Genomic DNA, 10,657 nt, shown 5'->3' on the forward strand with positions numbered 1-10,657 from the left:
GGGAGAGGGAGAGGGAGAGGGAGAGGGAGAGGGAGAGGGAGAGGGAGAGCGAGCGAGCACTCTTGCCTCAAAGGAGATAAGAGATATTCTGGAGCCAATTATGAGTGACCATGGCCCAGGAACAGAGATTCAATTTATCTTAAATTCCATGTTCCAGTGTGTTAACATTTTCATGAAGTTTTGATCATAACAGAATAAAGAAAGCCATAAATCAAGACTTCGAAGTCACTGGTGGGACCATCAAGTAGGTCACTTGTAGCGGGGAAACTGCAGCTTTTTGCCCCAGAGTCTACCTGATGACAGTCTTTTTGGTTGCTGGAATCTGGGAATCTGTTTGTACTTTCCAAAGGACTTACAGAACAATCATAAGAATGTTAGGTCAGACACAGAGGTGGGCAGTAAGTGACTATCACGGAGGCTAAAGATAGCCCCAGATGAATTTTGGTTAGGCTCTGGATCTGTAACATTCCAACGTCTCTACTCTGGCAGCCTTGGAGCCTGGGTGCAGATTCAGTAATGTGTGTGGAGAGAAATACAGCTACGGAAGGCATGGCCTAAGCAGTCATTCGTCTGAGTTCTAACATTTGAGCTTTCAGAACTGTGAGAAATAAATTATATTTATAAGCTGTCATTTATGGTAGTTTTATTATTGTGGTCCAAGAAGACTAAATGTCACTGTTCCATTGCATTACTGTTACAGCTGATAAGACAACTTGTCATATACCTAGAAAAGATAACTGCACCTGAAGAGTTGCCCAGCTCATCACTTCTGTGGGCAATTTGATTGCTAGTTGACATAGGAGGGCTCGAGTCACTGTGGGCAGTGTCATCTCTAGCTAGGTGGACTGGGGAATACTTAAGAAATGTAGCTGAGGCAACAAGCCCTCCCTGGCTTTCCTCTGTGGTACCTGCTTCAGCCCCTGCCCCTGCCCCCTTGAGCTCCTCCCTGAACTTCCCTCAACAATGGATTGTAACCTGTGATCTGATGGTGTTTGCCACAGCAACAGAAAGCTGACAAGAACAGTTATGTAAGGTGTTTTTGTGCAAGCGCAAAGTATCTTTGAGCCTATCTCCACCCTGTCTCCCATCAGCCCTTTGGCCCCCTGATTTCACATTTACTTGCAAGGTACCCATCAGCACATATGATTTTATGTATGTCACGTCTAGAGCACAAATGAGGGCACGTGGAGGATGGGTCTTTCTGAGACTGACGAAACTCACTTAGTAGGACTGTCTCCACTTTCATCCATTCACCTACAAACTGTGTAGCCTCCTTCTCTGTGGATGAAAGCGATTCTGTCGTGTGCACACACTGCCCTTGTCCATTCCTTGGTGGTTGGATACATGGGTTGGTCCATACTTAGCTCTTGTAAATAGTGTGCAGTAAACATGGATGTGCAAGATCTCTATGGTATTTTGACTTGAGAGTCTCGGGGTAAATACTGAGAAGGGGTAGATTTAGTCATTCGAAAGCTCCATTTTTACCTTCTTTAAGTCCTGCCATAACGATTTTCATTGTGCCTGCAAAAACTCCCTCCAGTCTGCATCCTCACCAGCATGTTATTGTTCTGATTATTGCTATTCTGACCAGGATGAGATAGGAGTCACAGCTTTGTCTCTTGCCTTCTCTGAAGACTCTATTCATCTTCTAAGGCTCAACCCAAATGCTATTTTTTCCCCATAAAATAGTTACCCATCTCTCAAGTCTACCTGGCTGAACTGTCTGTGATGGTTTGCATATGCTTAGCCCAGGGAGTGGCAGGATTAGAAGGTGTGGCCTTGTTGGAGTAGGTGTATCTCTGTGGGCATGGGCTTAAGACCCTAATTCTAGCTGCCTGGAAGCCAATCTTCCACTAGTAGCCTTCTGATGAAGATGTAGAACTCTCAGCTTCTCCTGTACCATGCCTACCTGGATGCTGCCCTGCTTCTACCTTGATGATACTGGACTGAATCTCTGAACCTGTAAGCCAGCCCCAACTAAATGTTTTTTTATAAGACTTGCTTTGGTCATGGTGTCTGTTCACAGCAGTAAAACACTAAGACAGAAGTTGGTACCAGAGACTGGGGTATAGCTGTGATAGGCCTAACCATGCTTTTGTTTGGAAGAGTGTGGTTTGGGGGACTTTGGGTTTGGAAAGTGGTGGAATGCTTTAAGTGGGGCCTAATGGGATATCCTAGTAGGAATATGGAAGGCTTTGTTACTCAGAGTGATTTGAACTGTGCAGACCTGGCCCAAGAGGTTTTTTCAGTAGAGAATTTCAATATGTGGCTTAGAGACTGTTTTTGTGATATTTTGGTGAAGAATGTGGCTACTTTTTGTCCTTGTCTGAAGAGTCTGCCTGAGTCTAAGGTAAAGAGACTCAGATTAATTGCATTGACAAAGGAAGTCTCAGAAACGCCCATCACAGACTTTGTTCTCTGGTTAAGTCTTATGAAGAACATTTTAAACACGTGTAGCAAGCTAAAAAAGGAAAAATATAAAATATATGGTATTAAAGGAGCACCAGGAAGTGAAATGGAGCCCAAGCCAGTGCTCTAGGAGAGAACAGATTAAGGGATGGGACTTTGGGGCAAGATCCCACCCAGCCAAGTTTAGGTCTAGGCATGGTGGTATTCACCTTGAATCCCATGCAGATCTCTGAGTTCAAAGTCAGTCTACAGAGCAAGTTCCAGAACAGCCAAGCTTAAGCAGTGAAGGAGTTGGAACAGGAAGCTAGTGATAATGTAATAGAACAAGGGATCCAAGCTCCAGCTCCAGGAAGCAGCAGGACTCAGCAGCTTTGGTCATTTGGCTCTGGCTTTAGAGTACAGAATAAAAGGGATGACTGGGACCATTGATGCAAATTAGCTGGAGCTAAGAAATTAATGGTGATTAAAAGAGACCAGCATCTCTGAGGTGAAACCTGGGAAGTGTTTTCTGAGAGCACAGAGAAGCTGTGTTCCAGAGAAGCCACGGTTGTACCTCTTGCTACAGCTGTATTTGGTAATGTGTGAGAGTCACCCAGGTGGTACTGGTTTTGAAGGCATGAAGGGGTCATGAAAAGCAGCTGAGGCTTGGCACTGTGAGAGGCCATGGAAGGCCATTGGTGAAGGTGCAGTCTCAGTTGTAGTTGATGACCCAGGACTGAAGGGGTCATGCAAAGGAGTTGAGGCTTGGCACCATAAAGAGAGACTATGAGCGGCTAATAGTGAAGCCTAGTTGCAACGGAAGACCCCAGTGTATTGGATATTCCAGTACCAGGGATGATCACCAAGAACAACAGCGGCATTGGAATGGATCAATTTGAGCTTAGAGTGCTACAGAGGGCAGAGCTGGAGAAGTGATGCCAGCCCTTTGGAGGATCCCAGACATTGCAACAAGAAACTGTAACATTGAAGTTGCCTTGGAGACCCCCAAGAGAGTTGAGATGCCAGAACTATGGGCTATCTGCTGAGGAAAGCTGCTAACAGGGAGTGGAACCAGCCCAGGAGAAAGCAGTTTGTTGCAATCAACAAAGATGAAAAAGGAGTTGGAGCTCTGAAGACTGCTTTGACATCAGCCTTGGAGGCGCAGAGTTTGGAGTTTGCCTGGCTGGTTTCCTGTCTTGCTTTGGGAATTACAGGTAAGTGACTGGATGAATCTCAGAAGAGACTTTAAACTTTGGACTTTGAACATTGTTGAGACTGCTATAGACTATAGGGACTTTGGAAGTGGGACTAAATGTATATTTGCATTATGCTATACTTAGGTATGACCCCATATGTTTGAACAAGCCTATGGGGCCAGGGAGTGAAATGTGATGGTTTGTATATGCTTGGCCCAGGGAGTGGCAGGATTAGAAGGTATGGCCTTGTTGGAGTAGGTGTGTCACTGTGGGCATGGGCTTAAGACCTTCACTAGCTGCCTGGAAGCCAGTCTTCCACTAGTAGCCTTCTGATGAAGATGTAGAACTCTCATCTTCTCCTGTACCATGCCTGCCTGGATGCTGCCCTGATGATACTGGTCTGAATCTCTGAACCTGCAAGCCAGCCCCAACTAAATGTTGTCTTTTTATAAGACTTGCTTTGGTCATGGTGTTTGTTCACAGCAGTAAAACCTAAGACACTGTCTTTGTTGCCTGTGTTAGTGGTCTTGGCATCTTGGTCCTGTAGTGCCAGGGAAATGTTAGTGATCCCCAAGAAAACAGACAGGAGCTGATCTGATGCACCTCACAGCAGGGTCTTTATTCTGTTCGAGCTAGCTCAGCCACCCCCCACCCCAAACGCACAACTGTCATGCAGGACAGTTTTGGTGGTCGTGGTGGGGGAGCCCTGACTTTCTATCGGAGCAAGGCTTTATAGTAAGTAAGCAGCAAGCAGGGAGTACATGTGTAAGCATCTAATTGGAAAGCTACTGTGGCCTTTCACATAATTGGCTGGTGCTGGGAGTCACATCATAAACGTAACTTCTGCTTCCCTCTGCTTTGGTGGTCGTTAAGCAGGGGGTGGGCTTGTAACCTGGAGACACTGGTCTTGTTGAAGGTGTAACCGGGGGGAAACGCTGGTCTTGTTGGGGATTAGCCTAGAAACCAGGGCTAGGCTTGGGTTTTGTTGGGGGACAACTTGGAAACTAATGCTAGGTCTGTGTTTTACCTGTAAACTAATGTTAGGCACCAGTCTCTGGTTTACCTGAGTTCAAACTTAGGTCAGGTTCTCTAAAATGGAGTCTGAACTTAAAAGATTTGACATCTCAGGTGTGCTTTGATTAACTTCCAAATGTAAGACAGGAGTTATTTCAATTAGTTTCTTGAAGCAGTTATAGATCAAATAAATAAATACTTAAATCCTCTCTGTCCAAAACAATTTGAGAAAAATGAAATGGGATGAAAACTCCAAGTCTTGGGTTTGTGGTTGACTAAGAATAGAATAAGCACAAATACAATGAGAGCCTAGAGCTGACTGGACACGGGCTTCACCACCAAAGAGGACAGCTTTCTAGCTTCTAGTCATGGGGCCACTGCTAAAGGAGTTTCTCTAATGTGGGCTGGCAGGACCAGGGCTTCACATGTACCAGTTTTAATTGTCATTAACTGTCCTCATTTTGGAACCAAGTAATTGCCACACATGTGAAGAAGCTCACATTAACTGTGTGTTTTGTGGCTAGAAAGGAGTCAGGTGGACTATAAAGGAATGGGACCATTTTATTTACAGTTGGAAGAAATAGCATGGCAGGTACTGGAGGCAGAGAGGTGGTGGCAAGCATGGAGCCACAGTGGGGAGACCCTGAGAGAAGGGGCAGAGTGGGCAGCCTGAGCCTGCGGAGGGTCGCTGGTTCACCTGTTCACCATGTTCAGCCCTAATGCTGGGCAGCTGTGTTTCCCTTCGCCATCCCTACAGTGTTTTGGAAAGAGATTAACCTGAGATGACAGCCTAAGTACTTATTTTCTCTCCCACCTCAGCTTCTGAAAATCCAAAGGTCAGAAATGCTGAAGGGTTCCAGAGGGTAGAAAAGAAGCAGAGGAGATGGAAACTACAGGGTTAAGTGTCTGCTGAGTGAGTGTGGGCAGGATTGGCATCATATCCTGCATGGCCCCAGACAAACTCGGTGCTCTAGAACAGATAGTGCTGGGGCTGTGGACTCCCTCCAGAGAGAGCTGTTCTGCTCAGAGCTGGGGCAATGGGAGGACAGCAGCCAGGGCCTGTGTCCCAGGTTTAAACCCTGGGGGTGGGGGTTGCTATGCAAACAGGTTAACCTGGGAGGAGTCACATCTGTTGAAGATGAAGGCAAAGTGGATCAGATGTGAGCTAGTGTTCCCAGCCAGGGTTCTGCAGGTCTGTGGTGCTGTGATGTCCACAACGGGTGCCCTGGGAGGGAGGCACTGCAAGAGCAAACACATCATAACATTTTATAAAAATATCTAATAGTTAACTAAATTTCATAAAATTCTACATAAAACTTTATTATTCTCTCCCATTTCATAAACTGATTTTATTTTCCATTTTGCCTTTTATATTTTGATGATTTGTTTGAATATTTTATCACTGTAGTGTAAAAATATGTATCAACTTTAACTTTTTCAGTTTACATTTACTTCAATTAATATTTCTCTGAATGTATGAGTTTTAAGTACTTTGAACACATTTTATTATTGGGTATATTATTATTTTAGATTTGTGTGAAACTTTCTTTTAGTCATATAAATTTTTTCTAAAATGAGGAAAAACATATTTTGAAGAATAAATATATATCTCTAGGTAAATTATCACATTATTAAATATTGATGACCCAATGACAAGACTCTTAGATATGGCAATATTAATTTAACTCAGATAAACAACTTTGATATTTGGCAATTTTTAGTTAATGAACACTAATGCTTTTACGCATGCTTTTAATGATGCCCTGTGAACATCCATTTGTCAAAACAGAAGACAGAACACACTGTGTCTCAGCATGACTCCCAACTTTTACATACAAGCTGTAAGCAACATGAACCCTTCAAACTCCTGCCTGAAACCTACCAGAACCCAGCTAGATGCTGGGATAATTCCAAACATTTGCAGAGTCAGTGAAAATGAGACAGGTTACGGCCACCACCAAAAAGAGACCCAGGCTGAATGTGCACAGGCACGTCTGTGATCCCCACACTTAGAAGCTGGAGGCAGGAGAATCAGGAGTTCAAGGCCAGCCTGCTCCACAGGCCAGTATGGGCGGTACACAAGATTCTGTCAAAAAATAAGAACAAAAAAACAGGGACCCTTACATAAGAGTTTTGAGGGCACTGAACTCTATGTTTAAGAGCTAAAACTAAAACCGAATGACACAAAATGAGGAAGATCAAGGGCTGGGGAGAAAGGCAGCAAGGAAATGCTCCAGAAGGTGGGTGAGTGGATGCCAAGAGCTGCCAAGTTAGTAAAAATTCAAGCCCAGGAATAGGAATGAAGAAGGAAGCTACATGTTGAAACACAACACTGTTTATGTGCCCAAAGGGCCAGCTGTGAGCTGTTAGGACTGCACCTGTCTATTTTCCATTGTTGTAACAAAATACAATGTAATTCGTAAAGAAAGCCTTTTATTTAGCTGACAGTGTGGGAGACTGAAAGTCCGGTGTGTCAGATGTGTGCTGTACACCATGGCAGATAGAATGGAAAGATCACAGGTGAGAGACAGTGCCAGAACAGGAGGGAGGGGGGGTCTTTCTCTCTCTTACAATAGTTCACTTGTGAGAACCGCCCAGGGAGCTACCTTCATCCCTCAAGAGGACAATGTACCTATCAAGTGGCCTGATGGACCCAGGGTGCTGGACTGGGTTCTCAGATGGAGAAAACTCAGTGTGTTTATTATTGTAGCTTACTGACCGGCAGGGTCACTGCTCGGATCGACTGGGAGCCGAGCACACAGCTGGATCGAAGGGACAGGTTTAGAAAGAAGAGTCTCTATAGGGTCGCCGTCTTGTAAATACCTGGGTTTGGAGCTACGGTGGACATTTCCTGCACACACTGTCCACACTCACACATAGATCAGGAGGAAACACTTTGACATTCCTTCATAGGTGGGAGGCTCTGTGGTCCTTGACTTGTCCACCCCCCCCCCCAACAGCATTCCACCAGGCCCCACATCTTAAATGTCACACCACTTCCTAACACCACCGTACAAGAGATTGATCATTCAACACATGAACCTTAGAGGGGCACATTCACACCACATCCAAACCATACTAACAAGTGCCAGAAATAAATCAGAAAAGTAGTAGTAGAGCCCACAGTCAGGTGGTATGCTGCAATCGGCTGCTTTCAGTAGCAACAGACAATGTCAGGCCGGTAACATCTGTGGGCTTGAGTAAACAGCACAAGGCAAGCTATGCATATGACTGGATGAATGAATGGGTAAAAACATACACATAATAAAATGTCCATGCCTGCATAATTAATAGCCGGCTAGATACACAGAGACAGAAGTAGAAACAGAGCAACAACAGATGCTAGATACGCACAGATAATAGGGATAGAGAGAGAGTCAATGGACGATTTAATAACAGGGGGTAAATGATAGATGAAAGACAGGAGATGAATAGACAGACCCAGTGCAGACGTTTCAAAAACAAATTAGTGGAGATGTCCACTGGGGACCTGAAAAAGGAATGTTTATTTTAAGGCCCAAACCTGGTCTTGCCTTTCTGACAGAAATAGTAACTGAAGCTGTGAGGTTAGATCAACTCGCCAAGGAAAATAATGAGGGAGCGGGGAGAGAAAGAGAAGGAGAGAGGGAGGGGAGGCAAAACCTTGCAGCACATCTCCAGTTAAGAGGAGGAGAACACCAGGACAGATGGACCCCGTGTTCAGAAGGGTGTGTAGCAACACTGGAGTCAAAGGGATCCGCCCCATTTGTGTTCCTGAGTAGGCGTCTCTGATAATTGCTTTGAAAAGCAGAGTATAAATAAAAGTCTGTGGGCAGCGACAGAAAAACAACACCCTTGTTTTCAGTGCGACTGAGTCTGTCCTGCCCTGCCCACCAGGAGTTTGGGTGAGGATCCACTCAGTTCAGACTGGGTGACTCGCACGATTTCTTGTGGCTGGAGCTGCCGGCACAGCCTGCCTTCCACCCTTGCCCCTGACAGCTCTTCACTGGCTCTCCATTTCACACCTGAGCTGGGAGACCAAACACAGGACACCTTCTTGTGGCACTTACATTCTTTTACTGGCCCTGTTGTCTACAACATTTTGATAATGTGCTCATGGACTTTGCTGCTGTCCACTGGAACCTCTAGATTCCTTTCTGGTGGTTGAATCTCCTTGTGTGTGTGTTGGGGGGGGGGGGATAAGGCAGGAACCACACTGTAGTACACTCACTTTGGCAGTATGTCTCCTCTCTGCCTTTGTCCCATCACAGACAAGGAAGAACTGTGGCTGCATGAGTGGTATTTAGCACTAGACACTGCTCAAGAACAGATATGGTAAACACATTAAAATTCAATAATCATATTTAATATGGTGGTCATAATTATCTTCCTGTAGATCAATCCCAACAATGATAACCCCTCTTGGGTCTATACTTTTGTCCAGGACTCTCCTGGGCTGACTTTTGGCCAGAAAGAACACAGATGGTAAACACATTAAAATTTAGTAATCAAGCTCTCTATAATGGCTGTTAATATCTTTCTGTAGATCAATTACAACAGTGATCACCTCTCTTGGGCCAATTACTCGTTCTATTAAAAGCTGGGCACACACATTCATGCAGAAAAACATAAACAAAACATGTGCATGGCTAAAAGAGTGATTAGAAAACAAATGTCCAAATCTAGGAGCAGAACCCCAAGGCTTCACATTCAGTCTCTATGTCCTTCCTGATCAAATCTCTCCTAGCCCTAGAAACGGTTGTGATAATCTTTGCTGCTCTTTTTGGTTTTACTACTTATGTATTTATCCTTAATACTGTAGTGGATGTGAGCATCTGCACATATTGCTGTGGTTACCAGTGAGGATGTCTGCATTTACATATATTGCTGAGGTTACCAATGAGGATGTTAATATCTGCATTTATTGCTGTGGTTACCAGTGAAAATATCAGTATCTCCGTATATTACTGTGGTTGCCAGTGAGGGTGTCTGTCAGTATCTGCATATGTTGCTGTGGTTATCAGTGAGAATGTCAGTATCTGCGTATATTGTTTGTGGTTACCAGTGAGGATGTATCTGCATATATTGCTGTGGTTACCAGTGAAGATGTATTTGCATATATTGCTGTGGTTACAGTGAGGATGTCTGTATTTGCATATATTGCTGTGGTAACCAATGAGGATGTCAGTATTTGCATATATTGTTGTAACCAATGAGGATGTCAGTATTTGCATATATTGCTGTGGTAACCAATGAGGACGTCAGTATTTGCATATACTGCTGTGGTAACCAATGAGGACGTCAGTATTTGCATATACTGCTGTGGTAACCAATGAGGTCTCCAGTATCTGCATATACTGCTCATTTTCTCAATACTGCTGCATCTGTCTTCTGCACCTTAAAGAAAGGAACGAGGTTTCTGTTTCTTATGGTTTGTAGGTGTATTGAATGCCTGCACTGGGACTTGTCTTTTCTATCCATTTCATGATGATGTTTGGGTTTGTGTAGATGAGTGGAGCTAAAAAAAATTCTTTTCAAGGCTACATGTATGTAGTACACCCATGCAAATAATAAATTTTAATAAATTTATTATTTATTAAAAATAATAAATTTTTAAACATTACTTTTCAACCCCCAAATCATATTTTCTCATACAGGTCCACCAGAGTTTTGAATAGGCCTTTTTAAATATATATATTGGAAAGGCACTGAGGAACATACAATGTATAATGTCTAACACCTTCAACAAAGTCTCAGATGCCACCCATAATTATGTACATTAATCCTTCTACAGCAAAACCTCTTAAGTGATACATATAAAGATCATCACACCATTTTACCCCTCTCCGTCCCCTCCCTCCTCCTCTCCCCCTCTTCCTCTCTCTTTTAAATCAATGAGTTCCAGAGAGTTTGTTATTTCAGAGTTGGGGAGGTTCTGTAACTAGTACAAGTTAACAGTAGCAAGAATACAGGTAGAAATGAATTAGTAAAAGTTGAGAGGAACCTCCTGGAGGAACTATCTGGAATTTGTCTGTAGAAGGATTTTCAATGCAAATTTAAATTTCTTACTAGCACCATCT

Source organism: Mus pahari, chromosome 20 (genome assembly GCF_900095145.1).
Source record: "Mus pahari chromosome 20, PAHARI_EIJ_v1.1, whole genome shotgun sequence".
NCBI classification, from domain to species: domain Eukaryota; kingdom Metazoa; phylum Chordata; class Mammalia; order Rodentia; family Muridae; genus Mus; species Mus pahari.